The sequence below is a fragment of the Pinus tabuliformis genome, chromosome 2_2 (genome assembly GCF_031772625.1).
Source record: "Pinus tabuliformis cultivar Carrire ecotype Pingquan chromosome 2_2, CPIR1, whole genome shotgun sequence".
NCBI lineage: Eukaryota > Viridiplantae > Streptophyta > Pinopsida > Pinales > Pinaceae > Pinus > Pinus tabuliformis.
In genome coordinates this window covers 998585926-998609775 of record NC_142300.1, presented here as the reverse complement: position 1 = coordinate 998609775, position 23850 = coordinate 998585926, and positions in this window count along the sequence as shown.

Below are 23850 nucleotides of genomic sequence, written 5' to 3'. Positions count from 1 at the left end.
TAATTCAGAAGGGAGTTATGGATAATTATCCATAAGAAAAAGCATAATAAAAACTAGATACTTGAAATTTCACAAAAGTTAGGCTTTTCTTGCATAAATATGTATAAACATAAAAGGAAAAGCTATGGAAATATTTATCAACATCTATAGTTATGAACAACAAAGAAAGGAAGTGTAAACTATAATACAATGGGCGCCTTCCATGCCTTAGCTTGCACATCAAAGACTATGAACTAATAGAAACTCACAAGAAATGCATATGTTACTAATAATTAACCTTAACTGAGCTCCAATGATGAATTTTCTAAAGATTAAAATTACTATAGAAATCTAAGAGTTTGAAATCTAAAAGTAGTAGAGTGGATTTCACTAGGTTTGCTTTTATACATAAAAATTGAAACAAACAACTAGAAAATATTTTTGTGGTTAACAAGAGACTAGTCTAAGGCTTTTTATAGAGAAAATTTGACCTTTCCCATGGAAAACATCAGGGGGAAATGATATTTGGAATATGGAATCCCTTTCTTCATAATCCCCTCTGTTTCATAGTGAAAATGGAATGTAAATGCAATTGGATCTTGGGAGTGTTCTAGAAAATTTTAGTTGGAGAGAGACTGCAATTTATATATCCTCAGGTAATTTCTTGAGAGATTGGATTGAGCCTCCATGCTCAATCTCAATCCTACAAGGAATATTGGTAATTTTGAAGAAATGTAATGGCTCTAGGCCAAATCCCAACTTTCTTTTTTAATAAAATTTTCATACCCGTTTCTTTGAAAAAAAGAAGAAAATAAGTTTGAGTTAGTAATTTGATGGGTTCACTGATAATGGCTTACAAGCCCATGATATTGCAGAGCCCATGGTATTTGTCCATGATATTTGTTACGATGAAACCTATTTAAAGATTTGAGAAATTCCATTATGGAATGCAAGAGTACCTTCTTAGATCCTTCTTAACTCTACACTTAATCCCTCTGGACACTTGGTAGATCTGGATATACAATGGATCCAAGCTGGTATATCTATAATTAGTTCTTTCAAATTTGTAAATATATTGCAATTTTGTAAATACAATTTTTTTTACATTGATTTAAATGAGAAATTTATTATATTTAAATGGTCATTGTAATGAAACAATTAATATTAGAAAACACATATTATAACTTATATGTACAAGTTAGCTCATAAGGGATAGCTCAATTGGCAATTGTTGTGTTATGAAGCAATATGTAAATTGTGAGTTTCCAAGTTCAAATCCCCTTATGGGTGTTTATCCAAAGAAAAGAAGACTTATATATACAAGTCTAAATTATACAAAATTTTGAAACTATACAAAGAAATTACACTATAAACATAATTGAAACAAAATATTGACGTTTCATAAAATTTAACCCCTAAAGATTTTATTATTTAACCTGTAGCAACTAGATTTGCAAGCTTCCAAATCCTTCCTCAATAATTCTGTGAAAGATAAGCCCCAATTAGTTAAGACTATTAAAGAATGGTGATGAGATTTATCCCACTATTTTAGGAAATAGGATATGATGAAAATACTTAGGTCATGATGGAATCTAGATATGTGTGAGCTTCCAAATCCTTCCTCAATAATTCGGTGAAAGATAAGCCCCAATTATTTAAAACTATTAAAGAATGGTGATGAGATTTATCCCACTATTATCAATAATTCGGTGAAAGATAAGCCCCAATTATTTAAAACTATTAAAGAATGGTGATGAGATTTATTCCACTATTTTAGGAAATAGGATATGATGAAAATACTTAGGTCATGATGGAATCTAGATATGTGTGAGCGCAATGGAAACTCGTTGGTAGTAAAGTAAGGTTTATGACGTATAGGTGACTCCACCAAGGATATAAATAATTGTGGGTAGTGAAGCAACACAATGAAGTTGAAAATCTTATAAGAGAACAAAAATAATGCATCTCCAAATATAATATCTTAGTTATGAGTGGATATTAGCCTAAGGAAAGCTAGCTCCAATAAAATGAATATAATTATTTGGAAAACTTTTCCTTTTGTTCACTAAGTATTCATGTTTCAAAGTGAAAAATTAAATAAAGTGTTAACACCACACCTTTTCTTGCATAAGCATTGCACTAACCTAATGTTGTAAGTAAGAAAAAAGAACGATTTATTGTAATATTATGCAGAAAGAAGCAATGATCTATCAAGAGATTCATCATGTTGAAGTTACAGATCTTAGAAAATTGTTTGGAGTTACAAAAATTAAGGGCTCCCCTTGAACAATTTTTTTCTTTTCTTTTTTAAGGTTTACCTAGGATGTTAGTTGCTCCTAAAGTAAAATTTCTTGAGACCTTAACATTGATAATCCACTCATTTCACCTCAACAACCATTGTCTTACATGCTTACCACATGTTTTTCTCTTTTGAATATCTTTTCTTACTCCATTATAAATTCATTTTGTTTCATTCTAATGTTCATTCATTTTGATAGCCTACATCTTGATAAATCCAAAATGAAAATAGATATATGCTAATATTTCTTTAACTAAAAATTTAAATTATAATAACAAGTATTATATATATAAACATATTAAAATTGTTTTTATTAAATACAATATCAACCATTAAAAAAAAATTATAATATTATTTAAACTAAACGAAAATAAAATATAAATAAAATATCTATATATATATATATATATATGTTTTCCAAATTAAAAATTACTAATATTCATTTCAATAGAACGAGCCGAGCGATGGGCCGTCGAAAGTGACATCGGATCGCCAAGATCTGAATACGGAGAGATTAAGAGATTGACCTCGAAGGGGCGGAGGAATGGCCGGTGGCTGGAGTCGGAAATTTTGCCGATTGGCAAATTATCTGGGCGATTCCTCCGCTGGTTAGACTACTCCGAAGAAAATTTCTACAATTACGGAGGGTACTCTCATAAACAGGAATAGACAGGCCCGGCGACATTTTCGCCCCGAAATTGTCGCCGATGAAAATTTCTACAGTTACGGCGGGTACTCTCATAAACAGGAATAGACAGGCCCGGCGACGTTTTCGCCCCGAAATTGTCGCCGATCAGGAAAAGATCAGTTTCCGAGACGGATAATGGGGAGGTAATGGTCGGAGAATGACGGTCGCAGAATCCGTTTCTGACATTTTGGGATGACCGCAAAGGCGGCGAAATAATTAAGAAGGGCAAAGGTGTTATTTTTATGATCAATTAATTTGTAATTTACGATACTGATAATGAAGTTCCAGAGCTGAACATTGTCTCGCATATCCTATTTTTGTGTTTTCCTCATCATGCTTCATGTGTAATGTGTAAATAGTCAAGATCAGCGTCTGCAATGTAATTTCCATTCAGTATCAAAGTTAATTAGAAATGTAGACTGCAATAAGAAAGAGAATGAAAATCTCAGGCTGGCCTTGAAGGGCCGGATAAGTTACAAATAAAGTAAGTCAATGATGTATAATCTGGGTGGATGATGTATAATCTGGTGGTTGGGAGGGTTTAATGGAAATTTTCTCATTTAAATCCATTCACAAAACAATACATGATAATTATATTGAAAAAAATCTTTAATTTTTTTTTTTTTTAAATTCTATATACAGCTATGGTAGGGCTTTTCAGTACTGAAAAAGAAAATACGCTGACCCATGATAACTAACATTTTCAATACTGAAAAAGAAAATACGCTGACCCATGATAACTAACATTTTCAATACTTAAAAAAAATGTTACAAATAGAGTACACTGACCCATGATTACTAACATCTTAAAAAAAGAGTAAACGATGCATTAAATCCTAACATCTTAAAAAAAAAAGAGTAAACGATGCATTAAATCCAAATCTAAGGTAAATTAAAAATTAATGTTTATGGTTAGAATTTTAGCTAATAATGTTTGCGATTTGCCCAAGAATACACCTTTAAATTACAAATAATAGAGTTTACTTATTTTGATAGGTCCTCCTTGTTATTTGTCACACACCATTACAGATCTAAAAAAAATTTTACCGCCGTATAAACATGCATATATATATATATTCATTGGATCTTCGCATTGCAAACAAGTTATAAACATTATTATTGTTGAACAATATAACAAGGAACACTTTAATATTAAAAGTTTCTTATGTTTAATTTATACTCCTACCCGCTCATACAAAAGTCGATAAATGATTCACTATTCCAACATCTATCCATGCCCATGATTCATTAACGATTATACAATGGTTGACTCATGTTATGTCTAGAGTTAATCAAGCGGTTGACATTCAAAGGTATGTACATAAGTGATATGAGCGGTACTTCAATCATAAATGTTTTTATGGCAATTTCTATATATACGTGCTGGTTTATTTCACCGAGGTTCGCTGAAGCCGCGAGTCCTATCCGGCTCTGATGCTCACCCAGCTAGCCTGCTTTGCATCGTCCATTTGGCACGATGAACGGCCGGCCACCGAATTGCCATGCGCCCTCCGCGTGCTCGGTGCTCCAGGAGCCATACCGTCTGACATTTCTCAAACTTACCATTTCACAGTTGTTTCCCGGTTCAACTACTGGTGATCGAACGAAGGAGACGAGCCCGCCCAAATCAAGGGTTGTCGTTGAGCCATGAGGCGGTGGGTGCTTTAAAGGTTTTTAATGTGTGGTTAACTCCTTTAGCTTGTTTTCCTTTTCATTGTTGAGCGACCTCCTGTCACTCACGGCATCATGGCGCTCCGCCTTACTCAGAACCCCTTACCTCCAAGCGGTCTGGTGCACAGCAGGATGCCTCTGCCTTCCATCACCGGATCAGGTACCGACTTTTCTTTTATTCAGGTTTACCGCTCTTCTCGTTTTCCATGCTCATGTTCTTCATAGGTTTTTGAGCTTCACAGCTCCGGTTATGGTTACGATTCTTCTAGTTTTGTATACATCTTTTTTTTTTTTTTAAAGATCTCTCAGTTTCTGGTTATGTTGATATTCTCAGGAGGAAGGTTCGGTTGTTAAACCAGCGGTGTTGGAAAACCTTCTCTGCTTCTCTGCCATCTCATGTCCGAGTAAGAATTTTATGTATTTAATCGTAGGCTCGTATGACTTTTCTGTGGTACGGGCTGAGCCGCTGTCCATTTGAACAGGATGTTGGGGCCTGCTCATGCTTCGGAATCCCTCCGCCATATACAGGGGTTTCCTCCCATGGGGAAATTTTACGTTTTCTCTTCATATTTTGTTGTTTATAAATTGTCTGGTTTCCCCGCCAGCATTCAGGCGGAAACCTCCGTTAAGAGGCGCTGTATGCCCAACTTGTATTGTATAACTTGTTTCCTTACAATGGACTGTTGGTCTTGAAGGCGGACGAATGCTTCAGGTTGAATAATGTTTTGTTTATATGATACTGTTTTCGGTTTTAATTTTGGTTAATGAATTATTACTGGTTTACACGGAAACCTTTATTTGGCTCTAGTACTGTTATTCGATGTATACTGGGTGTGCTTGCCTTCTCTGTAGTTTTTACTATGAATATAAGTTTTGAACACTTATCTTTGTTCGTTTTTCCAGTGTATATTCGCTTCTATGGTTAAATCTTTTTGTGTCAACGGTTCTGGCAATAGAAGTCCCTGCTGGCTATATATATTTAAGCACAGCTTCGGCGATTCCCTTCAGAGCCGGGGCATCTGTTAATATGTGTTACGCATGCATGGTGGTCATGGCCCTTCCTCCGTTCCTCGGAGACAGGGGTATTTCCGTCAGATTGTTTTTTTCTTCCTGCATGCTTATATATTTAAATGTTGAAGCTATATATTTGATAATGGATTATTACTTCGAAATACATGCTCTGTTCCGCAAATGATTTGAATGGCCTGCGTTTTTTTCTTGGTAAAAGGTCTCGGTAATTCCGGGTGTTTACTGTTGTTCTCGGTTCGAAATATAAACCCAACGCTTATGCACAGCGTTGAATTCTTTTGTACTATTCCATCTGGGTTACAGAGGATGGCTTACACAATAATCTTTTCCTATTTTATATTCTTTCTATCGCTTATGCTACAGAGATTTTGATTCGACATGTTTTCGCTATTGATCTTTGATTGAAAAATCCAGTCCCAACTCTGCCAGTTGCGCAGAGGCTAGGTTTTTTAAAAAAAATGATTAAATCTTTTCCCATTACCTTTACTTGCGTATCAAAGACCTTAGAAGAATTCCACAGGTTTAAATGAATTCTTAAATGCTTTAGCAAGCCGTACCTGAACAGTAGCAAACCTTTTCGTAGCGCTTGTCAACCTCCCGACCGTAGGAAGATCCTCCTCGATCTTCCACCCCCAATCACTTCTGCAGATCTTCATTGTCTGCAAACCCTCTGGTTATGCCAGAGTCATGCTATCTGATCCTAACCAGACGTAGCGGATTCAGGAAGCCTCTCACTTCCAAACACAGGGTATCTGGTCACTACCAGACATAGCACATAACCACCCCTCTGCCATCTGATCTTTACCAGACTTGGCATTCCCCTTTTCCTCCTGGGGTCTCAACCGTCACATGAAGGTAGTTAGGTTTTTCTCTTGTTTCAACTACCTCAACAGCTACTAACAACAATTAATCACATACTTAATTAAACAGTGGTAGCACAATTAATTATCATAATAATTAATAGCAATAACAACAGAGTTATTATAATTTACCAAACAGAGTTTTAGTTCACAGTTAAATTTACTGTCTTACTTAACATTATCGCTTCACTAGGAGCATTACATCTCCCCCTCCTGAAGTTCAACATCGTCCCGATGTTGCTGTTCACCCAGAAACAATCTGGGATAAGCTTCTTTCATACTCTGCTCATCCTCCCAGGTGGCCTCATCTGGCCCAAAGTGCTGCCATTGCACTTTAACCTGATTGATGACCTTTTTCCGCGGCTCGACTCCTCTCCGATTAGTATGTTCACTGGCTCGACCAGGAATTCTCCTTCCGGTTCCACTTGAAACACATAATATTCAGATTAGCTATTTTCTAACATTCCATTTCGATTTATGTTTATCTTACAGCATCTTCTTACCTGAATGTCCTGCCAACTTATTATGTGTCTAGGGTCATAAACATATTTCTTTAAAATGGATACATGGAAAACATTATGGACCAGGATATGGCTGGGTAGGGCTAGCTGATAACCTACCGGCCCCACTCATGCTAAAATCTGGAAGGGCCCACAAAAGCGAGGTGCCAATTTGGCACAAGCATTCCATTGGAGAGTACTTCTCCTTGCTCGGATTCTGACATATACATGTTCACCCACCTGATATTCTTTAAAGGTTCTTTTCCGATCTGCAAATTTTTTTTGTCTGTCCTAAGCTATTTTTAAATTAGCCCGGACTCTCTTGACCATGGCTTCCATCTCTTCCAACATTTCAGGACCCAGCATGAGTTTGTCTTCCGGTCCACCCCAACTGGATGGCGTACGGCATTTTCGGCCATAAAGTACTTTGAATGGACTCATCCGCAAGGATGCATGATATCCATTGTTATAAGCAAACTCTACAAGGTGTAAGTACTCCTCCCATCGGGTAGGTTGTTGCATCACATATGACCTCAGCATGTCTTCCACCACCTGATTCACCCGCTCAGTCTGCCCGTCAATTTGCGGATGATAAGCGGTGCTGAAATTCAATTGAGTCCCCAGACCTTCAAACAAAGTCTTCCAAAAGGCTGATGTGAATTTGACATCGCGATCGGATACTATAGTTTTTGGCAGCCCATGGAGTTTAAATATGTTCTGCATGAAAACATTTGCGATTTGAGCCACACGATATGTAGATTGAACCGGTATGAAGTGAGCTGAGTTACTGAGCTTGTCTACTACAACCATTATAGAGTCATTGTTCTTTTTGGACTTTGGTAACCCCGTAATAAAGTCCATGGTAATAGTCTCCCACTTCCATTCTGGTATGGGTAATGGCTGTAGTAAACCCGTAGGGTGTTGATGTTTAGCCTTAACCTGTTGACATTCTAAGCATCGCGCCAGATATTCTACCACATCCCTTTTCATGCCTCGCCAATGATACTCCTTCCGAAGCGAGGTGATTAATTTTTGATAGCCCGGATGTCCTGCATAAGGGCTTTTATGATATTCATCCAAAATCTTTTCTTTGATACCGCTCTAATTGGGTACATAAATTCTTTTCTGGTAACACAGAATTCTGGCTGCATTCAAATCGTACCCTTGTTGTATTATGTGGGTATTTAAATTCTGCACCAGCTGCTTCTTTTGTAGGTAAATTCGATCTTGTGCAGCGGCCTCTTCAATTTCTTTGTCAAGGGTGGATTGTCCTTCACTAATACCAATTTCATAAATGCAATGCACTTTTCGACTCAGTGCATCAGCTACCCTGTTCTCTTTTCCTTTCAGGTGCTTAATTTCAAAATCGAAATTCCCCAAAAAGTCCACCCACCTAGCTTGCCTAGCGTTTAAGGTTGGTTGACTAAAGTAGCTAGTTAAACTATGGTGATCGGTCATTAGCAAGAATTTTCTTCCCACCAAATAATGGCGCCACATTTTCAGCGCATGAACTACCGCAGTTAATTCCAGATCATAGGCAGAATACTTCTGCTCATGCTCCTTCAATTTTCTGGATTCGTACGCGATCACTTTCCCTTCCTGCATTAGCACCCCTCCTACGCCCTCTTTGCTTGCATCTGTGCAAACAACATATTCCTTTTCTGGGTCTGCAACACTCAGCACAGGTGCAGTGGTGAGCAGGTTTTTGAGCTGTTCAAAGCTCCGTTGACAATCTGCTGTCCACTTGAATATCTTTCCCTTCTTTTGCAAAGAGGTGATAGGATATGCAACCCTGGAGAAGCCTTCCACAAACCGCCGGTAATATCCAGCCAGCCCCATGAAAGATCTGATATCTGCCACGTCCTTGGGTATTGGCCATTCCATTATAGTTTTGATCTTTTCGGGGTCCACAGCTATACCTTCTTTTGTAATGATATGTCCCAAATACTGGATCTGTTCTTTATAAAAATCACATTTGCTAAATTTACCATATAGCTGATGCTCCCGTAGTGTCTGCAACACTACTATGAGATGCTCCTCATGCTCTTTAATATTACGGGAGTATATAAGTATATCATCAATAAAGATTAACATGAATTTGTCTAGGTACTGATGAAATACACTGTTCATCAAGCACATAAATGTCGCAGGTGCATTGGTCAACCCGAATGGCAGTACCACAAACTCGTAGTGCCCATAACGAGTTCGAAAAGCTGTTTTGGCTATGTCCTCATCCTTAATTCTAATTTGATGATAGCCCGACCTCAAGTCGATCTTTGAAAAGATTGTCGCCCCCTTCACCTGATCAAACAGTTCATCAATGCGGGGTAGTGGATATTTGTTTTTAACTGTCAATTTATTCAGCTGTCTATAATCTATGCACATACGGAGAGTTCCATCCTTTTTCCTAACAAACAACACAGGGGCTCCCCAAGGGGATACGCTGGGACGAATATACTTCTTGTCCAACAACTCTTGCAGCTGCATCTTTAACTCAGTTAATTCCGGCACACTCATCCGGTATGGTGCTCGAGATACTGGGGCTGCACCGGGTACCAATTCTATGGTGAAATCCAAATCTCTTTTGGGCGACAGCCCTAGTATTTCTTCCGGAAATACATCTGTAAAATCTCGCACTACTGGTATACTCTCCACAGTCGCAATTTTATCTTCAAATCTAGCATACCCTACTTGTACTGCATATATTTGACATTTCTTCCTGACACTTTTAGCTAGCTGTGAGGCCGTAATTGGCCGGATCTGCACCGGTTTTTGGATACCTTGAATTTCCTTTTCTTTTCCCAGTTCATCTCGATAAGAGATTGTTTTTGTCTTGCAGTTTATTACAGACCACTGCTTTTCCAACCAATCCATTCCTATCAGCACATCATATGAACCAAGAGGGAGTACATTCAATTCTGTTATTACTGTCTGACTGGCTAACCTTAGTGGACAGTTGCTGACCTTAGCCAGCACTCGTCTTTTGGCCCCGGTGGCAAGCTGTACTAACCAGGATTTTTAAACTTAATAGTTTGCAAACTACAACTTTCCACAACTTTGGGACTTACATAGCTTAAAGTAGCTCCTGGGTCTACTAAAATGGAAACAGTTCGATCAAGGATCTTACCTTCAAATTCTATCATTGTTGGATGGTAATCAACTTGTCGATCCTCGAGTGCGGCATTTATTCTGGGTATGGACCGAGCCACGTCTCCCACTGTGGAGGCTTCGTAAATCTGGGACACCTGATCGCTTTCCTTCCGGTGAGGGCAATTTTTAATATAATGGGGTCCGCCACAACCCCAGCACTGAACCGATGGCCTAACTGAGCCCTCATTATCAGCTCTAACCGGCTGTTCACTGTATTTAGATTCAGCAGGTGGCTTAAATCTGATCTGATTTCTTGATGGGTTTCTATTGCTGGCCCCTTTCGAGAATCCCTTGTGAAAATTGCTGCGAGTTCCCTTAACTCCTATGGTCATTCTGCTGCCCTTTTTATCCGCCCAGCGCTTTCCAGAATTTTCTCCTTTTTGTTTGTTCTGCTGATAACATATTCTAGCCTTCCGAATTGCTTCGTCCATCGTTTTCGGATTATCAAATTCGATTCTTTCCCGCATTGCCTGGGGTAGGCTGCTAACAAACCACTGCACCTTAGCCTTTTCCTCCCGAATGTACGGTACATAGCAAAGCAGAGATGTAAATTTAGTTATGAACTCATCTATGGTCCGCTGTCCAGGCCGCAGATCATGAAATTCTCGTGCTTTTTCATCATAGAAGCGTTCTGTCAGGTACTTTTCCTTGAAATATCTTTGAAAAGTCTCCCAAGTCACATCTTGCTCACTCACCCCCCACACCATCTTGACTTCTTCCCACCATAATGTAGCCTTGGCCTGCAGCTGGAAGATGGCCAGCCATGCCTTAAGATGGTGATCATACTCGTACACTTGGAAATACTTGTTCATGTTGATTAGCCAAGCCTCTGCAGCTTCTTCTGATTCCCCATCGAAATGGGGTGGTTTAATCTTCCGAAACTCCCCTTGTAGTTCTATCCGCGGTTTCTTTGGAGTTTGATATTCAGAAGCGTTAACAGACTTTTCTCCTCGCGCCTCCGCCCTTTCCTCTGCTTCCTCCTGTTCAGTGTGATAGCTTTGTTCATCTGATACTCGTGTCTGCTCAGGCCTAGGATGAGACCGCTGTTGATGTTGTTTATCAGATAAACTTTTCAGAATCCTCTCTTGTTCCATGTTTAGTCTTGCGTTGTCCTCACGCAAACGGGCCATTTCGTCCTTCAGCTCCTGGACTGTCCTCAATATTGTCAAATCAGTGTTGCGGCCTTCCTCTCCCAGTTGTACCCATATCTCAGGATTCCCCTGAGGGTGAGCAACGTTATCTGGTCGATCCAAATTTCCATGAGGAGCGCTACTTGTTCTCCTCATTCTGCTGTCACCTGAACAAAATTAGCTCATTCAACAGATGTAATTTTTATATTTCAATATACTCCTTACTTGCTTGTTAGGAGGCTACTTATGCATTGCTGTCTCTATTAAAATTAACCCGAGGTCACAGAGTTGTAACCTGGGCTCTGATACCACTTGTCACACACCATTACAGATCTAAAAAAAAAATTTTACCGCCGTATAAACATGCATATATATATTCATTGGATCTTCGCATCGCAAACAAGTTATAAACATTATTATTGTCGAACAATATAACAAGGAACACTTTAATATTAAAACGTTCTTATGTTTAATTTATACTCCTACCCGCTCATACAAAAGTCGATAAATGATTCACTATTCCAACATCTATCCATGCCCATGATTCATTAACGATTATACAATGGTTGACTCATGTTATGTCTCGAGTTAATCAAGCGGTTGACATTCAAAGGTATGTACATAAGTGATATGAGCGGTACTTCAATCATAAATGTTTTTATGGCAATTTCTATATATACGTGCTGGTTTATTTCACCGAGGTTAGCTGAAGCCGCGAGTCCTGTCCGGCTCTGATGCTCACCCAGCTGGCCTGCTTTGCATCGTCCATTTGGCACGATGAACGGCCGGCCACCGGATTGCCATGCGCCCTCCGCGTGCTCGGTGCTCCAGGAGCCATACCGTCTGACATTTCTCGAACTTACCATTTCACAGTTGTTTCCCGGTTCAACTACTGGTGATCGAACGATGGAGACGAGCCCGCCCAAATCAAGGGCTGTCGTTGAGCCATGAGGCGGTGGGTGCTTTAAAGGTTTTTAATGTGTGGTTAACTCCTTTAGCTTGTTTTCATTTTCATTGTTGAGCGACCTCCTGTCACTCACGGCATCATGGCGCTCCGCCTTACTCAGAACCCCTTATCTCCAAGCGGTCTGGTGCACAGCAGGATGCCTCTGCCTTCCATCACCGGATCAGGTACCGACTTTTCTTTTATTCAGGTTTACCGCTCTTCTCGTTTTCCATGCTCATGTTCTTCATAGGATTTTTGAGCTTCACAGCTCCGGTTATGGTTACGATTCTTCTAGTTTTGTATACATCTTTTTTTTTTTTTTAAAGATCTCTCAGTTTCTGGTTATGTTGATATTCTCAGGAGGAAGGTTCGGTTGTTAAACTAGCGGTGTTGGAAAACCTTCTCCGCTTCTCTGCCATCTCATGTCTGGGTAAGAATTTTATGTATTTAATCGTAGGCTCGTATGGCTTTTTTGTGGTACGGGTTGAGCCGCTGTCCGTTTGAACAGGATGTCGGGGCCTGCTCATGCTTCGGAATCCCTCCGCCTTATACAGGGGTTTCCTCCCATGGGGAAATTTTACATTTTCTCTTCATATTTTGTTGTTTATAAATTGTCTGGTCTCCCCGCCAGCATTAAGGCGGAAACCTCCGTTAAGAGGCGCTGTATGCCCAACTTGTATTGTATAACTTGTTTCCTTACAATGGACTGTTGGTCTTGAAGGCGGACGAATGCTTCAGGTTGAATAATGTTTTGTTTATATGATACTGTTTTCGGTTTTAATTTTGGTTAAAGAATTATTACTGGTTTACACGGAAACCTTTATTTGGCTCTAGTACTGTTATTCGATGTATACTGGGCGTGCTTGCCTTCTCTGTAGCTTTTACTATGAATATAAGTTTTGAACACTTATCTCTGTTCGTTTTTCCAGTGTATATTCGCTTCTATGGTTAAATCTTTTTGTGTCAATGGTTCTGGCAATAGAAGCCCCTGCTGGCTATATATATTTAAGCACAGCTTCGGCGATTCCCTTCAGAGCCGGGGCATCTGTTAATATGTGTTACGCATGCATGGTGGTCACGACCCTTCCTCCATTCCTCGGAGACAGGGGTATTTCCGTCAGATTGTTTTTTTCTTTCTGCATGCTTATATATTTAAATGTTGAAGCTATATATTTGATAATGGATTATTACTTCGAAATACATGCTCTGTTCCGCAAACGATTTGAATGGCCTGCGTTTTGTTCTTGGTAAAAGGTCTGGGTAATCCCAGGTGTTTACTGTTGTTCTCGGTTCGAAATATAAACCCAACGCTTATGCACAACGTTGAATTCTTTTGTACTATTCCATCTGGGTTACAGAGGATGGCTTACACAGTAATATTTTCCTGTTTTATATTCTTTCTATCGCTTATGCTATAGAGATTTTGATTCGACATGTTTTCGCTATTGATCTTTGATTGAAAAATCCAGTCCCAACTCTGCCGGTTGCGCAGAGGCTAGGTTTTTTTAAAAAAATGATTAAATCTTTTCCCATTACCTTTACTTGCGTATCAAAGACCTTAGAAGAATTCCACATGTTTAAATGAATTCTTAAATGCTTTAGCAAGCCGTACCTGAACAGTAGCAAACCTTTTCGTAGCGCTTGTCAACCTCCCGACCGTAGGAAGATCCTCCTCGATCTTCCACCCCCAAGCACTTCTGCAGATCTTCACTGTCTGCAAACCCTCTGGTTATGCCAGAGTCACGCTATCTGATCCTAACCAGACGTAGCGGATTCAGGAAGCCTCTCACTTCCAAACACAGGCTATCTGGTCACTACCAGACATAGCACATAACCACCCCTCTGCCATCTGATCTTTACCAGACTTGGCATTCCCCTTTTCCTCCTGGGGTCTCAACCGTCACATGAAGGTAGTTAGGTTTTTCTCTTGTTTCAACTACCTCAACAGCTACTAACAACAATTAATCACATACTTAATTAAACAGTGGTAGCACAATTAATTATCATAATAATTAATAGCAATAACAACAGAGTTATTATAATTTACCAAACAGAGTTTTAGTTCACAGTTAAATTTACTGTCTTACTTAACATTATCGCTTCACTAAGAGCATTACATTATTTATTTCAATAAATTCCTATGTATTTTAATAAACGTACAAATATGTTATGTATAGGAATTGATCTTTCAAAAAAAACAATTTTCTATTAAGAATATGAAAAAGAGTTTAGTTATTTGAGAAGACAAACACTGATAATGTTTTTTTTTCAAGATAACTTTAAAATCAGAGTTCAGAAAAATTAAGACCGTCTCTACCATCATAGACTGATGATTATAGAATACATCCAAAAAGCAACCACCAGAAAGAGCACAACAGAAAAAATCATTTACTCCGGGGTAAATTCCTGAGACCCCAAAAGGTTCCCATTAATATAAAGCAATTAATTCATTGACTCAACTTAGTAGAGATAGAATGGCATTCTGATTGAGGAATTTTATTATATATGTGGCTTTTTTGGGACCTTTCTTATTTTACTATTTAAATAAATTAATTCCAGAAAAAATTAATTAATATATATTTGGAGATTGGAAATGAAAATCATCGAAATATATTGGGAAGCTATTTCATTAGATGTATGGTTTTTTTTCGATCTTTCCTATTTTACTATTTAAATAAACTAGCAATTGCCCCAAAAGGTGCAAAGAGAGGCCGATAGAAATGTTAAATTGAAAGAATTGTATTTTGGTTTAAAATAATAAATGTTATAATAATTCAATCATTCAAACTAAACCTAATCAATAAATTGCCCAAAATAAAATAAATCTTTAATCAAAATTATACAAGTTATTATTCTTCTTTTCTCTCAATTATTTATATAATAAAATCCAATCAATCATTTAAAATAAATCAAATCAATAAATTTCCCAAATTAAATCCCAACTAATCAAAATTATTTGGGAATATATATGTATAACCCAATAAAATATATATATATTTATATGTTACAAAAAAAATAAGTAAAAATTCTAATTGATTTAAATAAATCTAAAACCACTGAAATTAAAAATTACTATTTATGATTAAGCAGTGGAAATTTTAAGATAATAGGAACACATTTTTTTCACCTAAATTAAAATTATTTTTAATAATAAATCAAACATTGGAAATGTCAACATTAAAAAATTTCAGCACAGGGAAAAGAACTTGCTAAACAGTGGAAGATTTTATTTATAATTTATAATATTTAACTATTCAAATTGATATATCAAATTATTTTTTTTATATTAATATTTATAAATAAAGAAAAGAAAAGAAAATATTAATATTAATCATTTATATATTTTTAAATTTAAATAATTTTTTTTAATAAACTGTATAAAAATAAGAATCTAATTTTAGAGACATGTTAAATAAAATAAAAAAATAAGCTAAAAAAAAACCCTACTTTTCTTAAACATCTTACTTCAAAAAAAACCAACAACACAACCAAATCAAATGAAAAATATAGAATTAATTAGCCGGCCATGCTTTATACATAAGATGTGGCATGGGAGATGTTAGTTGACAATATTGAGAAGTTGTAATAAGAACTTCGGCGTAAATCACATGTAGAAAGACCTTTGATTTACGCCGAAGTTCTTATTACAACTATTATGGCTCACAGAAGCCTCACTTCAATAATATTGAGAAGCTTAAAGTCTAACATCCTCATTGGCATTTGCGAGGTGTGTAATGGAAAGTTTTATGGAAAGTTTGGTTTCAGTGGACCTTAACCATCATCATCAATAAAACATGAACTCAAACATTTGCATTTCATTGTATGAAATTAAAATCTTTAATTTTAAATTGAAAATCATAAGTTGAACTATCCATTAAAAAAATAAAAAAAAATTAAATGTTTGAATATAATAAATGTTATTATATTTTTATAATATATTTTTAGATATTATTATTATGTTAGTATTATATATAATAATGTATATTTCAAATTAATTTAAATATATTATTTTTTTAAGAAATTTAAATTTTTATATTGAATTATATGATATTTATTTTTATAATTATATATTAATTTATAATTTTATTTAAAAAATGTGTTTTTTCATCAATATAATAAATATAAAATTGTAATTTTTAATTGAAATTAATTCATTATAATTATAAGTTATAAAAATGTTTTTTTTTTCATCAAATATAATAAATTAAAATTTACATATAAAATTGTAAATTTTAATTGAAATTAATCCATTATAATTATAAGTTATAAAAATGTTTTTTTCATCAAATATAATAAATATAAAATTGTAAATTTTAATTGAAATTAATCCATTATATTATAATAATTGATTGTTTTAGGTACACGATGAACTGAGAGATGTAACACAATAACATTGACAGATGCAATCAGCAACAAAGGGTAAACCGGCATGACTAATTATTGCTTGCAATTGCCCTTGCTCCAAAAAGTGCAAAACATACCGATAGGTAACATTGACAAGATGTAATCAGCAACAAAGGGTAAACCGGCATGACTAATTATTGCTTGCAATTGCCCTTGCTCCAAAAAGTGCAAAACATACCGATAGGTTGTTTTTTAAATTGGACAAGGACCGCATTTGTACATTGGTTTTGGTTTCCGACTGTGAGAGTGAGAAGTTAATGGATGTTTTTTAAATTAGAAAAATTCTAAAGATTTTTTAAATTGGACAAAGAACCCATTCGTACATTGGTTTCCAAATGTGAAATCTTAATGGATATTTTGAAGCACACATCTTTGAAACACACATCACATTTGGAAACAAATGTGAGATCTGAAAAACACATCACATTTGGAAACAAATGTGAGATCTTAATGGATATTTTGAAGCACACATGCGAAAGTTAAAAGTTTTCTTGATATAAATATACTTGATAAAAATCCAAGTTTTCATGTGTATCAAAATCTCATTCTTGGTATAAATATACTTCATAAAAATGCAAGTTTTCCTGTGTATGAAAATCTCATTCAAATACGTGGGAAGTGAGCGGTCCTCTCCAATTGGACTAATTTTTAATAATTAAGAAATGGGAATCAAATAAACAAAATCATCAATGCTCCGAAATCATCAATGCTCCGCAATTGGAGAATCTTTAATGATTAAAAAATGCTAATCAAATAAACAGCATCAAAACAATAGCGAAGACCGATTTTGGTCAAATAATTTGCAGGTTCAAGGGGAAGGTTACCCAGTTCATTCATGCATTCTATATTCTTTTCTAGTAGTGTTTTTCTTTCCTACACTAATTCCAATGTTCAACAATGAACGTCTGCAATAATCTTTCCTTCTGGCTGAACAGAGACTTGGCTTTATATTGGTTCAGGGGATTATCAGTTGTTGTCTCCTCTACCTTTACAATGTAATTCCTCCACTGCCCAACAGTGCTATCTACGAGGCAGGAAGTTTCACAGAGGTTGATCAATCCAGCATCACAACTTACTTGCCCAGAAGCAATTAAAAGGAATAAGTTGTGCTTTATGACTTAAAAACAGTGGTTCAGCTTTAGCTTTCCGGTAAGTCATGACTACTGATAGTCTAGTAATGGTGCAAACCACCATAGCCACAAAGGCAATTGATGAAGACCTCGCAAGCTACAAAGATGGTTAATGTGGACTTCCTAAGCCATAAAGGCAGCCATCAGTTATACAATCAAAGAAACACATAATAGAAAATTCATTTGCAAACAACTTATCAATATCAAAAATACAATCTGGAAAGTATATTATCTTCAATTATATTACAGTACATGGTAAAAGTCACATGACTACTGATATTCTAGTAATGGTGCAGACCACCATAGCCACAAAGGCAATTGATGAAGACCTCGCAAGCTACAAAGGTGGTTAATGTGGACCTCCTAAGCCATAAAGGCAGCCATCGAAACGAGAGACACAATCTACAAGCAGAGACACAAACCAGAGATACAATTTATAAGCAGCAAGCAACAACTTCCAAGTCCCAGAGACAATTTGTAAATGGTCAGTAACCCTCCAAAGCCATATAGACACTTTAAGCTTCCCACCCAAAGAGAGAACGTGGATATGCTTATATATTACCTAAAACATAGAATTACATTTAAGAACTTTATTTAACCAATCCAACATAATAAATGATAGAAACATAAGAAAATTATGCAATGTAAATCCATTCACCCATTAATAAATTGGAGGTAAATCGATGGATCCTCCATCCTTATATTCTTCATTTATATATTCTGTAATCATTTACTTCTGCTATAATTGTACAAATTGATTCCACGTGAGAAATAAATGTTAATATTTGGACATAAGCACATCTTCTCGTGTCTGAATATATACTGAATATAACAGAACTAAATGCATTCTTATTACATTGACTTGTATTCAATGGGAAGAAAGACTGATACATATACATTGTATATGTTTTGCCTCATCATATACATAGTATAATAACCATCTTCATTTTTAATTTTCATGAATTGAGTAACCAATGCCTTCCCAATCCAAAATTTTCGCATGGACAGTAAGCTACCAATATCATTCTCACCACTATTAATCAGAGAATCCAAAGCATCATAGCCTGGTATTTGCTGTCAATCAATCTCCTTTTGTTGTGCACATTCCTCTTCTGCCCAACATTCCACCCATAAATAATTCATGGATGGTGGTAGTCAAAGTGTATTTTCTTCTGCATATCTCCTGCATTTTTCAACAAACAAGACAAGTGCTGGGGCATGGATGCAATTATCAGGATTAGCAGATGTCTGTTTCATTTCTCTATTATATTATTTACACATCCACTCAACAAAACAATGAGAAGATAGGAATGCAATGCATTATACAGAAAAATAAATAAGACAAGGAGCTTAGAATAGATGGAGAACCAATCAGGATGATTTTTCTTCATGGATATCCACATCCTCCGGGAGAGTGAATCCATCTAGTTCGGCTTCCCCATCTGTTTGAAGCTCTCTGAACATGGCCAAGACTTGGATCATTGTGGGTCTTCTCCATGGACGGTCATCAAGGCATTCGCAGGCGATTCGAAGATGTTGATACAGATCCATCTCTATGTGTTTGTCTTTTATTAGCACTGGATCAAATATATCTGAAGCTTTCTTTAACTTCACATTTTGTTTCATCCATCCAACTATATTGTTGTCCCCAAACTCAATAGGGTCTATAGGTCTTCTCCCTGAGAGAAGTTCCAGCAAAATAACCCCGTAGCTGTAAACATCTCCTTTTGTTGTGCAGCGAAAACTCTGATAGTACTCTGGTGGCACATAACCAGGAGTGCCAGCCAGAGTGCTAACACTTAAATGAGTATCCAGTGCATTCATGAGTCTAGCCATTCCAAAGTCAGAAACTCTAGCCTCCATATTCTCATCCAGAAGGACATTACTTGACTTCATGTCCCTGTGAATGATATGGGGAATGCAACTGTGGTGAAGAAATGCTAATCCTCTTGCAGAATATAGTGCACTCCTAAATCCACATGTACTGATCCCAGCACTCCGTTGAGCTAAACATTTCAGCCCACATCCTACAATAAATAAAACGCTTGACACAATCCCCACACAAAGAACTAATCTTTTTTTGTGGATTTGTTAATAAGTGACTTGTGGATGTGAGGGATGACACCTCCACCTGCTATGGTACCTTTGATCAAAGTATCAAGTTCTTCGTCTCCTCTAATAGCGAGCTGCAAATGCCTTGGGGTGATATGCTTAACCTTGAGATCTTTACTGGCATTTCCTGCAAGTTCTAAAACCTCTGCAGTGAGATACTCCAGAATGATTGCAGAATAAACAGCTCCAGTTGCTCCCACCCTTCCATTTGCAGATACTCGAGACTTCAGCAGACAGTGGATCCGTCCCATAGGAAACTGCAACAAGAACAAACAATTCAATCCACCTATTACAGGAATCTTATGGAGTTCTTGCTCACACGAATTCTGAACTGTTCCAAAGCTTCAATGAAGATGTTTCTCCCGGGGAAAAGAGAAGCTAGAATTACTTCAGTTGATTCAAGATTTTGACAAGAAAATTTATAGAAAATAAATAGATACAACTGTAAGTCAAAAAACCAAAAACAGAGTCCCAGAGAGTTCAACATAAAACAGAGTCTCACAGAATTCAAGATATTACAGAAACCTTATGGAGTTCTTTCTCAAGGAGTATTTGAACTATTACAAAGCTTCATTGAAGATGTTTCTATAAATTTACTTCTCAACGATTTACAAGGACATGTAAAAAGGGAAAGATTTGTGGAATTCCAAGTTCAAAAATTTAACAGAAATAAAAATCTTCCATTTCTCCAAAAATCAAAACCTCGAGTAAATGTGTTTGTGTAACCCCGATACTCAACAAAACCATCTCACGATGCATCACAAACCAGCAGCATCTTTCATCTCTCATAAATAGCAGACATTCTATTTGACAGAAATCGATCAAGAAAAGCGAAAACCCACGTCAAAAATTCATCTCAACAACAGGCCCGAACTAAGAAAACGCATTTACTCTCATTCTCTCAGCTTTGAAGATGTTACAAACCTAACTCTGCATTTCCCTCCACTGAACCGAAAAGTCCCCCATGCATAATCCCAGCTTTACCAGGCTCTAATCCACCGGCATTGAAGAAAAACCAGGAAAATCCCAAATACATTTCATGAGGACCTAACAACATTACTCCAAAAACACAAAACACGCAAACCCATATTCATTCCGTAACCCAAAATCACTGACTAAACAGTAGAACAGCGGTACATTCATTCACAAGCATCCCACATTCTACACTCTATCCGTACCAAGCAAGCTGAAGACAACGCCTTTTTTTCTGAAGCAAACACTGCAATCTCGGTCCCCACTCTCTTTTTCAAAAACAGCATCCAACATTGAACAAAACCTACCTGCTTAACTGTTAAACAGCATCCAACATTGAACAAAACCTACCTGGTTTAACTGCTAAACAGCATCCAAGATTGAACAAAACCTACCTGGCTAACCATTGCGGCAGAGTTCCAGGATGCTCATAAACAAATCGCAAAGACTCAGTCGTGATGAGAACGTGGGTTGGTCCCTGCCACCATGTTTGGAAATACATCCAAATATGGAAAGCATAATTATGAACCCCTTACTTCCATAACAACCCTCCGCCCATAACAGAAATGAAGGCCATGTTCCGCCATGTTCCGGGGCCATGACGAGTAACTGAAGGAGGAAGACCATGATGAATATCAGGAAAATGTGCACAGATGTCAGTACAAAGGCCCTAAAACACTGCGCACAGACCAGGTGTCAACCTCAAAAATAAAACATTGTGCACAGATGTCAGACGTACTCTCGTCACTGAAGGACGCCAAGTGTCAACCTCTGAAGGAAAAAGACGACGAAAGTCTCACTCATAGGAAGGCCTATCGGCCTAATAAATTCCGGAAAGAAAATAAGTAATATATATTTGGAGATTGGAAAAGAAATTCATTGGGAAGTTAGTTAATTTTTAAATTATATCAACGAAATTTTAATTATAATCTTTTAAAGCGAAAGGAATTCTTTAATATCTGAGGTGTATTGAATGAAATTCACTTAAAATTATGTATATATTTGGGAAATTCGAAAGAATAATAATTTTTACGGATGCCTTTGCGTTGGCCTATGAGAGTAAATTAATTAGCAAGGGCAAGGCTGTAAAATCTATTTGATTTCTTAAAACTCAAAGACAGAACTCTCCATCTCTTTCTGGCTTTTTATCGAGCGACGACGTTTTTACGTTCTCTTTTTCGAGAAGAAAAAACATTAATTTATATTAAAAATATATCAAGTATGTTCTACTACGTTCTTACATTGTCATATAGAGGCATCTGATAAAACAGATTGATTTGTACTACAATCGCCAAATATAATATATACAGCTTTTTTCGTTCCGAAAAAAAAGAAACGAAAGTCAATTAATTATATTTAGAAAAAGATATTTACGGAGAGTTAGAAAAAACATGGTCACTCAAACCAAGATGTGTTCATTATTATTTTGGAAGAGCAATGGCAATCTTAAGAATTTCATTATTATTTCATAATTTATATATGAGAAGGATATTGTAATGTGAACATCGAGGAATTCTTTCACTAAAATTATCATCAATAAAAATAAAATTATTGATATTTTCAATAAAATTGTCATCAATTAAAAAAATATTGATCTTTAAAAAAAACATTGTAATTTAAGTGAAGGGAACTTGATTAATAAATCAAGTATTTTTGGACAATATGTTAAAAATTTTAAAATTTTAAGATATATGAAAAATATACTGTAATTAAAAGGCGAAAGATTGCTAAATTTGCCAATGTGGCTTCTCTGCTGTTAGCGTTCAATGCCAGAAAATCTTGGCTGCAGTTTTGCCAAGCTGCGACATTAAAGAAGGTTGAATTCACTCACGAGGGATGAAATCTATAGAGAGTTTCGGGGATCCATGATATGATAAACAAGTCGGGAATCCATGACATAATAAACAAATCTATGAGAAAGTGAAATATGAGCAATGAAAATGAAACATGAGGAATCAAAACCAAATTTTGTTCTGAGGCAACCTGTAAACCAGCAATGATGTCATACAAGCAGAGATTTTATTACACGAAGAAGGAACTGGAAATTAAAGGAGAAAACCTCACTAACTGATCATGCCCTCACTTACAAATTTGGCGGATCTGGGTATGAAAACGAGGGAAGCCGTTGATATGTCTCTTGTGGTTGATGGATGGCTTCAATCCTCTTCGATTGGCCATCACATGAAATCTGGGTGGTTGCATTTGTTTGGTCAGTTTACGTGTTAGGAGCTTTGCCACTGAGCTTATCAGTGTCCTCGGTGAGGATTGATGATAATATCCGTAAACACAAACTCCGTCGTCTCCTCGCTTGATGGTGAAATCCTGAAATTTGCATTAGTTTTATACTGGGGAGGCATATATCATTTTAAGGCCTATGACGGACTTGAATATGGACATATCCTGGTTTATACAAAGGGCCGCTGTTGGCGAGAACCTGAAGCAGTCATGGAACAACAAAGCAGCCGAGCCTAAGAAAAAGGTATGTATTCAAACGATTAAAGCACAAAGGGTTGTAGTTTAATGGGTCTGGGTAAAATTTCTTAAGCCTGGACAAAATCATGTTTGCTAGTAATTAAAATCTCATACGTCTCTAAAAAACAGGAAATAGTATAGTTTATGTATGTTTGTCTTTCTCGAGGGTGGTTTATCATTGAATGATGTAACAATGTTGTGTATATTTCCTGAAATTCCCTTGTCTCTGGTTATAGCGTTTTATTCTTCATTTCCCTTCTTATTCTTAAGGCCATATGCATACTGGCCTGCATTTACAAGACATACACCTTACACTCCTCTCGCAGCCCGAATGCTGGCATGCAATAACCTTATAGCTCCCTCATGTCCTTCTTTTTTCCTGATAGAAACTCCATGTTTACAGTCTCATGCCCTGGACACATTTTGGTATAAGTGGACTAACACTTTCTTTGTGTCACGACCCTGCAAAAGCTTTGCCATTAGAATTTGCTATAGGTGGTGGTTTTGC